Source organism: Plodia interpunctella, chromosome 9, assembly GCF_027563975.2.
Source record: "Plodia interpunctella isolate USDA-ARS_2022_Savannah chromosome 9, ilPloInte3.2, whole genome shotgun sequence".
Taxonomy (NCBI): domain Eukaryota; kingdom Metazoa; phylum Arthropoda; class Insecta; order Lepidoptera; family Pyralidae; genus Plodia; species Plodia interpunctella.
This window is the reverse complement of record NC_071302.1, coordinates 10064217-10079305: the sequence shown is the minus strand read 5'-3', so window position 1 is coordinate 10079305 and position 15089 is coordinate 10064217.

Sequence of the window (15089 nt, the reverse complement as noted above, 5' to 3'; positions counted from 1 at the left end):
ATGGGCATGATTAAGAAACAACATCTCCTTCCGAAAACGAACGTTATTCAAACGTGTCTCCTATTATTTTAATCACAATAACAACTTGATTGAGCATTTTCTGATAAAAACGAAAGTGTTGAGAGTAGCCTTCGGGCATAATTCACACCTTTTCTAAAACTAACGCAAAAGTTTGCGTTACAAATGTATTGTAATTCCCGAAGAGGATTAAGGTAAACTTTCAAACTGCAAAATTGAATTGCAGACTGAACTGACGAACAGCTGTGATAATATAATTGCGAATTAAGCTAATCTGAATGATTTTAGAAAAGGATTCGCTTGTTATTTTTAGATTTCCATAAATAAACACAGTGGTTTGTTAACTGAACGTTGATGAACTATGAAACATAAACTAAAACAAATCTAAATACAATAAAGCGACGAAATCGGTGCAGTAATGCGTCTCATGAATGTTGGTACCTACTTAGAGTAGTAAGTACAAGATGTTTACAAAAAAAATCGGATGAAGTGTTTGTTATACGTCATCAAAATTCTGTACATTGATCTACTACATGTATTGAAATACAAAAGAATAATAATTTCTCTACGTGAGCGATTCAATAACATGTTTTTGTAATACAAATTAAAAAAGCCCCCGACTTTTAATATCCATTTCGCTATAACTTTTGAACGGCTGAACCGATTTTGATCAAACATATCTAAGACCACCGCATAAAGATTTGCTATCAAATCAAAAACAACTGCATCCAAATCGTTTTACCCGTTGATGAGTTACGGTGCTACGTACACAGACAGACAGACACATTTAGCGATCAAACTTATAACACCCCTCTTTTTGTGGCGGGGGTTAACAAAGGCACAATTTCTTTGAAAGTAAAAAAGAGGCTGACCTTAAAATTACACAATAAAGCCGCAGTTGCCCTTGCCACAGGCCAATATTAAACAGAGCTAATGAAAAGACGCAATTATTAAATTTTCTTCCAAAGATACAAAGATCACGCGATGCCGGGATAAAGAAGCTTTTGAAAAAAAATTGTTTTTTTCTTTTTTGTGTGTTTTTTTATTTTATTCAAGGCCAATATTAAGTGCTGGCGTGTAATGACATCCTTTTTAACTCCCAAAGAAACAGAGGAAATGACTATGTGTTATATTGATCGAGATTTTATCCGAGATTATTTGAGATATATTCCAAAATAATTTAAGTATTTAAAATGACTATTTTACCTATGTTTGGATTTATAGTCGATTAAAGATTTTAATCGATGACCTAACAAGAAATGGATGGAGTGTGTCAAGGATAGTATGAACAGGAAAGGAGTATCAATGGATATGGCAAATGACAGAACGAAATGGAAGGAACTTACATACTGTGCCGACCCCACATGAGTGCGATAAGGTCAAGAAGAAGAAAGAATAAAGATTTTAATCGATTTCAGTTACGTAAAAACTTTATTATTAACAAAAAATTTTTCAGTGATGTGAGAAAAATGATTATCAGAATCAAAATCAAATCATTTATTCAGAAATTAGTCCTTCACAGGCACTTTTTCACGTCATATTCTAAATTAAATGATGTTTACCAAAGCTACAAACTACTAGCATTTCGGAACTACCACATTAATTAAATGTCTGTGGAAAAATTTGATCACGCAACGTTTGTTTAAGAAACTAAACAGCTTCAATCAACTACTAAGTCAATAATTACAAAATGCAAAAAAAATCTCGCCAATGATAATCGTGATCCTTCAAAAAAATCAAAAGTAACCGCAAACTAATTTGACAAATACGGACAAACAATGAGGATTTGCAAGTCAGTACTGGCCACCGCACGAGACGAGATCGAAAAAAAAAAGAAAAAAAAATGTCTTTGTCGCAAACCGCAATGGGAAGCTAGGATACTTGAAACATGATTGAATGTTATTTTAAATCTTATCGTTTCAGTTTTAAAGTTCATTTTCTTGTGATGATTTGATAGTTGTCGCGTAATTCTGTGCAAATTTATTTTTGGATACATTTTAAAAGAAATTGATCTCTACGGTCTTTCAAATTAAAGTTTAATATTTTTTGGTTCAAGCATATTTTTATGTTTGTAACAGTTTTGCAATTATAACACACTTCATTAGGTAAATTTTGTGTTGTCATAGTCCAGAAAAAAAATGTAGGAACTCCGGAACCGTCGTTATTATAACAAATATTGGTTATTATAACCGATATTTGCTCGACTGACAGTTTTCGGGTGATTTCTCATAATTTTGGAAATTACACATTTTGTTTTGAGTGGCCGATCGGCTTTTGTTTGTATTTAAATATAAATTATGTAGTTTCTAATTATTATATTGAATATTAAAAAAATAACGCTGTTTTTGAGATTTTGTAACGTATCGAGCATTCACTAATTCATTTTAAACTAGCTTTTCCCCGCGGCTTTGCCGGGGAATAGACATGAATTTCATACAGATTCAATAGTAATTTGGAGTTGATTTTCAAAAATAATAGGTATGGTAGCCTATGTTTGAACGTGGGTGTTTAACTATAAGGAAACCAAATTTCATCAAAATCGGTGTAGCGGTTTAGCCGTGAAAGCGAAACAGACAGAATTTCTAAAATATAATATTTAATCTCGTTCACAGTTAGACTTAAAATCTTCAAAAAGTTTTAAGTCAGTTTTTTCTAAAATTTCACAATTTGGGCAAACAAGGTGATTACATGATTACCGGGTGCGACGACGCGGGTTCGATTCCCGATTATAGACATTTTGTTGTTTTGGCGGGAACCAATATACCCGGCGCGGATAATGAATTATAGTCGGCAGATTTGTTTGTTTGTAACCTTTTTTTATATTCATGCTCATTAAAAATTATTCTGGTAGCAAATTTTGAAATTGTAACAGCTAGACTTTTTGTTGTGTTTATCGTCGTAAAGAATTCGTAGTTGACGTAACAAAATATTTTTTAGACTAATTCAGTACTAACTATCCTTGTTAACCGACTTTTAAAATGTGAAGTTCTGAATTCGTCGCCATCTTGGTAGTCGGATTACGGTGGCCAATTCTTATTTCTCATAAAAAATTTTCCATTTGGGGGTTGAATTTTGAAAAGTAAATAACCTATGCTTGAATTATATGAACACCAAAAAGTCAGCCAGCAAAGTCAGCGGTTTAGCCGTGAAAACGGAACAGACAGATAGAATCATTTCAATCGGAAAAATTAGGTTTTAACGTCGAGCAAGTTTATTATACTATAGGATTTAAAGTTTTTTTAAAGACATCATCATGGGGTGCCATCTTCGAATTTAAGTTTGGAGGTCAGCATACGTAAATCCTCACGGCTTTGGGCCGCAATTTCCAGTTGATTGTATCTAAGTCCGATCCAATCCTTTATGTCATCAAACCACTTTCGTCGATGGCGGCCAGGAGGTCTTTTGCCAGGGATTTTGCCTTCAAGAATCAGTCTTAGAAATTCAAACTGGGGTCCCCTTTGTATGTGGCCAAAGAAACCAGCTCTCCTCCTCCGAATGGTGGTCATTTTCAAAGACGTCTAGTACAATATCCACGTAATTACAATATTTTTAAAATTCAAATTCAAATCATTTATTCAGAAATTAGACCTTCACAGGCACTTTTTTTCGTTAATCTTTATATTTATAGTTATTTCTCACAAGCTACAAACTACTGGCATTTCGGAACGACCACTGCTGAGAAGAAATGCCGAAAGAAACTCATTTGAACAGTGTTGGTCCCTATCATGCCAGATCGGCTTACCATTATTGTTTCTTACAATGTTTTTTTTTTCTTTCTAATAATATATAAAAGTACATAATGTATGTACATTTTGACTATGTAGTCAAAAGGTATATCAAAACAGGTTATGATTGTGATCCGAGTGCTGATTATAATACGGTAGGCACCTAATTGACGTCTATGGCAGTAATGTGGTTGTTTTAGCGTTTCTTATTGTGTTATTCTCAGAATGTCTATGATTACAGGCTGAATAGTAGCAATAAAACAATATTGTTTTCGCCCGAAAATCGGAAAAAAAGATTTCGATGCAATAAAATCGGTATTGGAGATTCGGTTTTTCGGGTTCCATAGTATTTGAGTAGAAACCACGGTCGCTCCTCGTAAATAGGTTATACTACAATGTTTTTTTGACACCTTTCTGTTTCACGTACGATTTCTGTATAGTTTCACTTTCTGTTTGTTGGAAAATTCAGTTTGATTCTCACATCTCAAGTTTGACTATGAATTTTTGTTTTAAAAATAAAAATAATCTTCCAACGCGCCACATAGATGCAAAGTACCCAAAACACTGGCAGCGTTTCCTAGCTATATTACCAGGTGCAGAGAGAAAAATAAGATTTTAAATATACAGAACCTCAACTTTGTTTAATATTGACCAAGTCAATTTTGGAAATGGGTGGATAAAGTAATATTGTAAAAACCAATAGTGGGCGTGAAAAAGTTTAGTTTTTTTAGCAAAAAAAATTATGTTGGCGCCTCGGAGTTAAAGTTTAACGTTATTAAGTTATTATGGGTCATCGCGTTAGTTGATGACTTTCTAACAAGCCGAAATGAGATTTTTTACAAAAAAAAATAATAATAATAATTTGGAAAAAGTAAGTTTATATGATGAAACGGATAAAAAAATTGACGTTTAAATACAGTGAAATCGAATTGTATTTGTTTAGATCATTTCAATTAATTTTCATTAGTACAAGTGACTTATAAATGTAATTACCTACCTACGTTGATTTAAAAAATAATCTTGACTTAGACCCTTTTTCATAACCTATTTTATCCCACATCAGATCTGAAATGAAGGAGCTAAAAATCAAACTAGACATAATTTCACTATAATCCTAATTTGCAATTCAATTCCTGCCAACCAATCAGCAATAGTTTACATAATAAGGCAGTAGACACACAGGTTCAGACGATCAAATATTCCTATAATAAGGCGGAGTTTACACGGACGCGCGAACTGCCGCCATAAAGCTGTAATCGATTAAACAAACATCCGTTGGACATAAATCATCGGGATTGGTTCGACGGTCACAGATCATTCTGACAGAATGGACATATCTATCAATCATACATAATATGGATATCATGGAATTAGTAGGTACTCCGTCGAAGTATGATGGATACTTAAAATAGAGTTACTTTGTTAGATGGTAGGGTAATCTTAGGGTAGGTTGGAGTAGAAATAGGCAAAGGCAGACAGTTGTATAATAGTATAATTCATAAGTAAAATACAGACCCTTCAAGGGTCTATAAATAATTTAAGATATTTCATTATATATCTTTTTAATTATTATTACACCGTACGTGTGGTACGTGCCGATATCGTTATGGTAATGAATGAGTCAAAATGTGATTTCAAAATATCAAGTGGAACAATTATTTTGAATTTAGAATGAAAGAAATAAAAATCATGCCAGCGCGCACGCGATATGACTAAAGAGGTCATAATGCGTGGCGTTACAACTTTATACAATTTCCCGTATACATTTCACCTTTTACCTCTATCCAAATTTATAAAATAGTTATAATTTCATTTGATTATGTTTTAGTCAAGTCTATTTATCATATAATAACAAAATTGACTGTTTGCTGTCTGAAATAAAGACATTTATTTATATGACCAAGCGAGCGAAAGTCTACAAGTCAATTGGGGGCAAAAATACATTTTATGTATGTATATTTGTTTGTTTGTTAGTAACGCGATAACTTTCGAACCATTGGTCTGATTTTGATGAAATTTAAAAGATATATAGGATTTGTCAATAGAAATTTTAAGTTCGTGGGGCAATAAAATCGGTTAAGTCGTTTTTGAAATATTCACAATTTTGTAAGAATGCATTGTGTTCGCGAGGTCTAAATTCGCGGCGAACAGCTAGTTAACAATATAAGACAAGTCTTTCTAACCACTACTGCGAACTATTATTCTGATATATAAATAAATAATAATAATAAATAGGGACAAATCACACAGATTGAGCTAGCCCCAAAGTAAGTTCGAAACTTGTGTTATGGGATACTAACTCAACGATACTATATTCTATAACATATACATATATAGATAAAAATCCAAGACCCAGGTCAATCTGAAAAAGATCATTTTTCATGTTGACCTGACCGGGATTTGAACCCGGGACCTCCACTGTAGCAGTCCGGCATGATGACCATTAAGCCACGGAGGTCGTCTATATAGATTAAATAGTCGTAATTATACAAATCATAAATCTTATTAGCTTCGAAATATTAGCTACTTCAAAAACTGAAAAGTATTATATTTTTTGTCACTTCGTTTTTTCCATTGTTCATTCTGTTCACAATGTTGTAAATAATCTATGACCAGTTTGGATTGAACCCATCTCCCGTTCGATCGGTGCTATATCGTCGGCTCACTTTTAGTGTTAACCCATCATCACTCTGATATTTTTTTTGCGATATCCTGCAGTGTTAAAATTAAGCTGTTTGGAAATCTTAGTAATTTTGTTATAGGTATTCTGAAGTTTTAAAATTAAGTTAGTCTTTATGTACCTACTTAATTCTTAAATAAATAAGTTATAAGTGTTTAGTAAAGCTTTTCAAAATTGTATATTGTATTTAGTTTTGAATTGATCATTGAAGATGTATGGGAATCTTCAGAAACCGACGATGGTAAAATCTGCCCAAATTCATTACTAACTCGCCGCTATTAGAGGTTTATGTTGGGTTTTCACTTTGCTGTTGACTGTACATTTTGTAATATCTAGAGATTCAAATGATATCGACTATATGTTTAGAAATTTCATGAAGTTATTAAGGATGTGCCTGTAGCTCTTTGGAAAGATCTAGTAACATTAAATACCTAGGAGTACTTCTTGACGAAACGCTTTCATGGCAACCCCAAATAAATGCACTTACCGCGAGGATTAGGCGTCTAATACCAATCTTTAGGAAACTGAGGCACGTCGCTGATATTAAGCTTCTAAGATCCGTCTACTTTGCGCTAGGACAATCCATTTTAACATACTGTATAAGAGCATGGGGTGGTACCAGAAAGACAACTCTTTTGATTCTGGAAAGAGCACAGCGTAGTCTATTGAAGGTACTCCATTTCAGGCCATTCAAGTATCCGACCCAAGCACTATACACAGAAAGCGATGTTTTGAGTGTGCGACAGCTTTATGTAGCAAACATCGTTAAGTTTCAGCATAAAACAACACCCCTTAAACTTGATCAATATAATTTGATGCGTAGAAAAGATAAAGTCTGCCCAACATTTAGTCGTAAAACCTATTTTATTACAAAATTTCAATGTTTTACAGGACCTAAACTTTACAATAAAGTAAACGGAATAACTGAAATACACAACCTTAATAAATATCTAATGAAGAAAAAACTACAAAGATGGCTTAAAACCTTAAATTACGATGACACGGAAAATCTTCTATCAATCTTGTCATAATAAAGTTGTAATCTATATTAATATATAAATCATAATGATAATACTTAAATATTAAAAATACATTTTTAAATATCATATATATCCTAATTACATAACTTACTATATATACATATATTATACTTTACCACATAATATAAAACTAATAAAATACCTTTCAAAATCAAACTTAATATGTTAATAAACTTTGTACTAAACTAAAATACTAACAACCTGAATTTATATAAATAAAAGCGTTAACTTATTTGCCACACTCCATATTCTTCGTAGTCTAACTAAAATGAATTGAATGCTCACAGTCGCACGGCGCATGAGTCATGCTTGTTTACGCCAATCTTGGGATATTTTGTACCTCCGTGGTAATTATGTAGGTAGTTTGAATTGTTTAATTAGTTAGACACCTTTATGTTCGTAATATATTATAATTTTGTACTTAACTTGAGAAAATAATAAATGTTCTTTCTAAATGTAAATAAATATTCCTAAAATGTTATTTTGTGAAGGGACCTAGTGTTTATAATACAGGCTCGGCCTAGTTTAAACACTAGTGTGATGGACTCAACCAATAATTATGTGATTACGATTACCTAAATACATTATTACTGTACCTAATTAGACGTAAGTCCAAATATGTATGTTTTTTATGAAATAAATAAATTATTATTATTATTAATTATTATTATAGTTATTTAGTATATATGATACATTTAAAATTTAAAAAAAAAAACACAATAGTAAGTCAATTTCATCTGTCGTCACTAAATTTCTCATTTTGTTAAAAGTTATTTAACTTACTGATGTGCTGATGAGTATATGTATCATAATACAATAACGACCTCCGACACGAGGCCCACGACAATAAGTAAAAAGAAAAAAAATATGACTCTTCTCTTTCAATCCTTCAATCCCAAATCAGTTTCTCTAGTGCTAGTTTTAACTAAAGCTCGGAGTGACAATTAGTTTTTAACGAAAATCAAATATATCAGTGGTGAATTCTAGTTTTAACAAAGGCATTTAGTAAAAACCAGTTCTAACTAGGGAATATGCGTTCCATCTAAATACTGATTTCAACTGTAACATATTATATAAATTTCCCAGAATTCCCACGAGCAATACGTAAGTAGCTGCAGGTCTCACACGCAAACTTTGACATCCAGATGACGAAAAATGCTAATAGGGACAAGTTCACGGTGTGTGACCGTGGCTTATGGGAACGGCGATCAAGACGGACAGACAGACGGACAGGTGGTGCGGTTCCCACGATCTGGCCAATTACAGCCTTCGTACTTTGTATACATGGCCTTGTAATAAAGATGCGCTAAGAAAAAAATTACTTTTTATCGTGTTTTTATAGGATAGCATGCTTGAACTGAGAATTTTCGATTTTTGTTTTATTTAATGTTGGTAAAAAAATTTGCAAAAACAAATTTTTTTTTTTTTTAATAGAAATGGTCGTGAACAAACACATTTTCATATTTATAATTATCAATATGTATATAGATGATTCCAGATAGTTTTTAAACTCTAAACCTTTTTTAAACCCTCCCGCGCTTTATATCATTCCATCCCCATTAAACAAGGATGCGGTCGAGTGACCGCTTACTCCACCGTGTTAGTGACATACCGTTATGCAAATGGACAAACAGCCAATGGTCATATAGCGAGGTCATGCGCCGAAGCACAAGTACGTTATGAGAGATAGGATCGGACGACAGATGGGTGTGTGATGTCCAGGATGATTTGAATATAAATTCTTGAACAATGACTCAAATTCAAATTCAAAATTCTTTATTCAATTTAGGATGATATACATCACTTATAGACGTCAAAAATTACTTAAACTAAGTCTACTGCCGGCTTCCAAAGCACAGGTGAAGAAGAAGCGGCGCAACAAACTTCACCGCGGCCTTTTCTCCAAGGACGTCAATTAACAAATATAGGTCTTATACATATATTAAAAATTAGGAGGACGAATTTACATCATTATTAAAAATGTCAAAATTTGAATGAATAAATAAAATAAAAGTTGAATTTCCAATAAAATTATTGAAAATTGTCACACATTATATATATATATATATATATATATATATATATATATATATATATATATATATATTATATATATATATATATATATATATATATATATAAATAAAAAGCAAAATGTACAACAATACTATATACTGGGCTTTTGCCCGCAACTTCGTATATGAGTAAAAATCCGTTTTCCATCCCGGGAATTTCAGAAAATCCCTTCTTAGTGCTCCCCTACACTTTCCTACACTACAATTTCAGCTTTCTACGCCCAGAAGTTTCGGCTGTGTGTTGTATGTCAGTCAGTCACTCAGTAATGCCAGAGTTTTATATAGATAGATTAAGATTATAAATGCCTAAATCTGACCGTTGGTCCGGTTGTCACACTTTCAGGGCCCAACCGCAGACTTCATCACTATCATGAAGAGCCATTTAATTGTAAAGATCTATCATAGGATCAATATTGTTCAAATGATTGAAAAATATTGATCCTATGATAGATCTTTAAAGAAACTCATGTTTCTTTCGGCATTTCTTGTCAGCAGTAATCGTTCCGACATGGCAGTAGTTCAGAGAAGTTACTATTAAAAATTTGACGTGAAAACGTGCCTGTGAAGATCTAATTTTTGAATAAATGATTTGATTTTGTGCTACACAAAAAAAGTTCGGCGTTCATGATACCTGAAGAGCGTACCTCGAGTACGTAGTTCTTAATGAAAATGTGGTAAAAATACGGTATTTTCTGATTTAATTACACAAGATTTTGGGCAACTATTTATGGAACGATAACAATAATTGATTTTCATCGTAAACCTTTTGATATTTAACATTTAGGTACTTAGTAGGTAAGAAAGCAGTTCAAAAAGTTTTTGCTTGTATGTATAGCTAATTTAACTTACCAGTAATTAAACTTATTAATACTAAACGTAGATCCTGTAACGATCTATCTGTTCGCTCGTCTCTCAGAAACAAAAAACTGACGCACGTGCAGGCTCAGGTGTTGCGTCGCGTGGTAACGGCAGCGCCATATGCCACGGACCCGGGTTCGAACCCCGCGCGGGCTAATGATTCGCAAGGGATTCCGGTAGTGGTTGGGACATTTGTAATTATGTGCAAGGCAATTATATACTAGCGGCACGTACAGGCCTCGCTCGTGTAAAACTAGGTTATACTCCGGAAGGTTTCGTCTATCTTGACGACCTCGGTGGCGCAGTGGTAAAGTTCTTGCCTGAATCGAGAGATCCCGGGTTCGATCCCCTGTCGGGTCATGATGGAAAATGATCTTTTTCTGATTGGCCCGGGTCTTGGATGTTTATCTATATAATATGTGTTTGTTATAAAATATAGTATCGTTGAGTTAGTATCCCATAACACAAGACTAGAACATACTTTGGGGCTAGCTCAAACTGTGTGATTATTTTATTTTTGTCATGTCTTTGAAAGCATTGGCTATAGCACAGTAATTTTCTCTATTAATGGCATTCGAAAAGCCAACAAACACAATAATATATAAAATGACATCTACCATATTCCACTGACCTTACAAGTCCACTGCCGGAACACTGCCATAGACCTATTAACTACAAATATTTAAATACCTACTTGCTATTAAGCTATCAATCTCGTACTACATCAATACAGGAAATAACGCCACAAGCATAATGAATTTTCATCCATTAATCAAAAATACATAAAGGGATATTCATTACAATAAAACCCTTCGAATGAGTTTTACGAACAAATGAATTGACAGACAGACACACACGGAGTCAACAAGTCATCAAGGTCAACCATATTGCTCCCATATTATAACAGGCTAATAGACAGGGGTTGAAAAGGGTAGCTATTCTCAAACAGTGCAATGAAAACTTTTAACGCTTTTATTCAAGGATTTATATTAAATTATTTAGATTAATGGAGTGGTTTGCCATTGCCTTCTCCATTTCACACACAAGTTAATAATAATCAACCAGTGTGCAGGTTTTCTCACGATGTTTTCCTTCACCGGAAGCAAGTGGTGGTCTATGAAAACTACTATATATGAGTCAGATTTGTATATAAACTCATGTGGCACGAGTAGGATTCGAACCTGGGACCTTTCGATCCACAGGCGGGCGTCTTAACCATTACACCACTAGTGCTTCTAACTAGGTTATACTCCTGAAGGTATAATTTGTTGTTTCACTAAGGAGTAAATTATAACATGCCCTCGACGAGAAACAAAAAAAAAAATATATAACACACATTGTAGTAACATTTATTTGTCCATAATTCTTTAAGATGTTGCAGGAACAATTTAGTGTCTTCTTTATCTTTAACGGCGTTTGAGAGTTTGTTGTAAAGTTTTATAGACATGACTAGAGGGCTAGATGAATGGAGATGGAGACGCGAAACAGGCATTTGCAGCCATTATTTTGGTGTCTGACTGTATATTTTGTTGCTATGTCTTTCCTTTTTTTTTTTTTTTGAAAAATTCTGGATATTTCCTAATAAATTTGCATACTTGTAGAATGTAGATGCATGACAATGTCAGACTTATTGTTCATTCAATTCTTAAAGCTGGTACAGTATGACTTTCGTTTACTTTTTCAGGTTTTGTAAACTATATAAACCCCAAGTCATGTTGGCTACGAGTTGAATTCGTGAAATACATCTATTTAATAATAAAAAAATATACTACCAAAATAGGCTATTTCACGAACTCATGGCCTCCGATAAATTATCGCATGATATCAAAATATAGACCATGTCCCATTCGCGAAGGGTGATAACTCACGCGACTCGACGATATTGGGGTGTTCCGTACCAGCATTTTAATTAGATATAATGGACATAACGGTTTTTGAGATACTGAAGTTTACCTATATGGATAACTATGAGTAGTTACAACACGTGTCTCTGTTTGTGCGGGAATATGGATAGATTCATAGGACTAAATAGACGCGAGACCCTAAAAATACGCGGCTTTGTTTGTCCTATCCTAATATATCCTATACTAATAAAATAAATGCGAAAGTTTGTGAAGATATTTTTGTACGTTTGTTACTTTTTCACGCAAAATGTACTGGACGGATTGTTATGAAATTTGGTACACGGGTAGAACACATAGGATATATTTTATTAGACCTATTACACATAGGATATATTTTATCCCGAAAGTTCCACGAGAGGGAAGCTTCGGGGCGTAGTTAGTACTATATAAATATCCCTTTTTTCATGGATCAGAATAATCTGTCGTAAAATAAAAGCCAGTGACGTATTGATGGCTGTGAGAAAAAGGGACAGAAATAATTTGGTTGGCCAGCTCGCTAGACAGATGATATTGTAAGTTTTGGTAACAGAATAACGCAAAAAATCAGTAAGGCTGAAAACGATGATGTTGAAAAGAAAAAATAAGTGTTGATCTCCATTTAAACATGTTGAAAGAACATTGTCAATTTCTATTTAAATTTATTACAATAAAATAAAGCCAATGACTTTCTACATTACAACCGACGAGTGATATAAAGAAAGTAGCGGGAAAAGTTGTACAGATTTTGAAACACGTAAGGATAATACGTGTTCCGAACTTAGCTAAGTAGCCCTCTCACTGTCTCATCTGAGCGTTTACCCGATTTCTTCCTCAATCACTGAGCGTCGGAGCCCAAGCTCCGTTTTCCTTTCCGTCTCCACTCCGATCTTAGCCAAGTAGCAATCATGCGATTATCTTACGGTAGACAAAAACAATGGTCAAATTCACCATTCGGATACAAGAATGCTGAGTTAAATATTTTATGACAAAATAATAGCACCAGGATAACGCTAAAAAAGCTGAATAAAAAAAATGGATCGAGCAGGTAGATGACTCGATATTATATTACTGGATTGAGAAATCCGACTTTTGGGGTTTTGAAATTATTCTTGGCGATAAGGGGTTGATGTTGATGTTATTTACAAATTTCATAAATTATGGTATGTATGGAGAAAATGTCTAAAGTCTATTTAAACATTTTTGGCTCCCGTAATCTAGCTGAACACAACAGATGTCCATTATCTATGTAAACACGATGTCTCGTCTGAGCATAATCCGAGGAGCTGAAGGAAATCTGTTCAAAGACAAATGAAACCTGAAATTTTCTCTATTCTGCAAGACACGTGTTAACTATAAGAAATCCAAATTTTTCCATACCAAAATCAACCTGAATCATTTCCACCAACATCACAAAATCATGTTCAGTTTACTTTATTCGACTTAGAATGATATACATCATCACATATTGACTTCACGTCAAAAATTTGCTTAAATTTACTTAAAAGCACGGGTGACTAAAAGCGGCGCAACAACCTTTACCGCAGCCTTTAATCCAAAGACGTCAATTGACAAATATAAGTCTTATTTATAACAATATAAAAACTAAGTGGCAATCATTTGTCATGGCCTCTAAGTGACTAGAAAATAGGATTTATATAAAAAATATGTTATTGGCACAAGCTTTTACTGCAATCAATTCATCTCAAAGATCATACCCGTGCTGCAAACCTTAAAAACTCATTGGTAGCCGACCCTAGTCCATCATTAGCTCATGAAAACCAAAATCATATCTGTTTTAAAATTGAGTTGAACATTCCACATTCTTTCGGCTGCCTTCGTTGACGCAGGATACTTGTGAGAGTGTGGATAAAGGAACAAAATATCAAGAATATTATTTCCGACTTACCTCTAAATTAATCTAACACAAGGTATCACCTAAAGTTTGTAAAAAAAACTACAACAGTTTGACACACACGGAACGGCAACGGTTCCAATTTTTTTACAGTTCCTAACAAGGTGCAATCGTCAACGAACGGTCGATGATCAGAGCGGCATTATCTTGATCGCCAAATAATGACACGACATTTGTCAACCCTTTCACACCCCCAACAAGGGTGCCCTGATTTTAACACCTCGAATGTTATGATAATGTTTGTGATTATGATCTCGTGGTTCAAAAAAAAGCTTCCGATTAAGAATTACTATATACTATATAACGCAAATCAATACATAATAAAACAGTAGAAAAATAATCCTGTACATTGAATATATTTACATAAAAACAAAATTAGGCGATAGAGTCATAGTAACAGAGAAAGAATTTGAAAAAAAAAACTCTGTCTGTAAGTCTGTCTGTTTGTACACGCTAATCTTCGGAACTACAGGACAGATTTGAATGAAACTTTTTTGTTATATAGCTATTAAGATTAAATGAGTACAAATGATTTTGAAAACTGGAACACCTGATGGTACAGCTAAACTATAGGAAATATAGAAATTACGTAAAAGTTGTTCAGCCTGATGAGCATTTTCTGTTGAGATATAAAAATCGAAGATCTGGAACACCTGATGTAGACCCAAGATTGTACGGCTAAACTAAATAACTATGTCCTTTTCTGGGTAAACGGCTAAAATTATCAGAATACTTAAATGTGGCGCCATCTGTGACTTATACTACAAACTATGAATAACCGAATGAATCTAGCTGAAGTGTTACATCGTGTATTCACAAAAAGTTGTTGGTGTTGTGTTTCATTACAGATTTTGTAGATGGTATTGTATTATGCCGTCTCAGTTTGCCGAACTTTGGA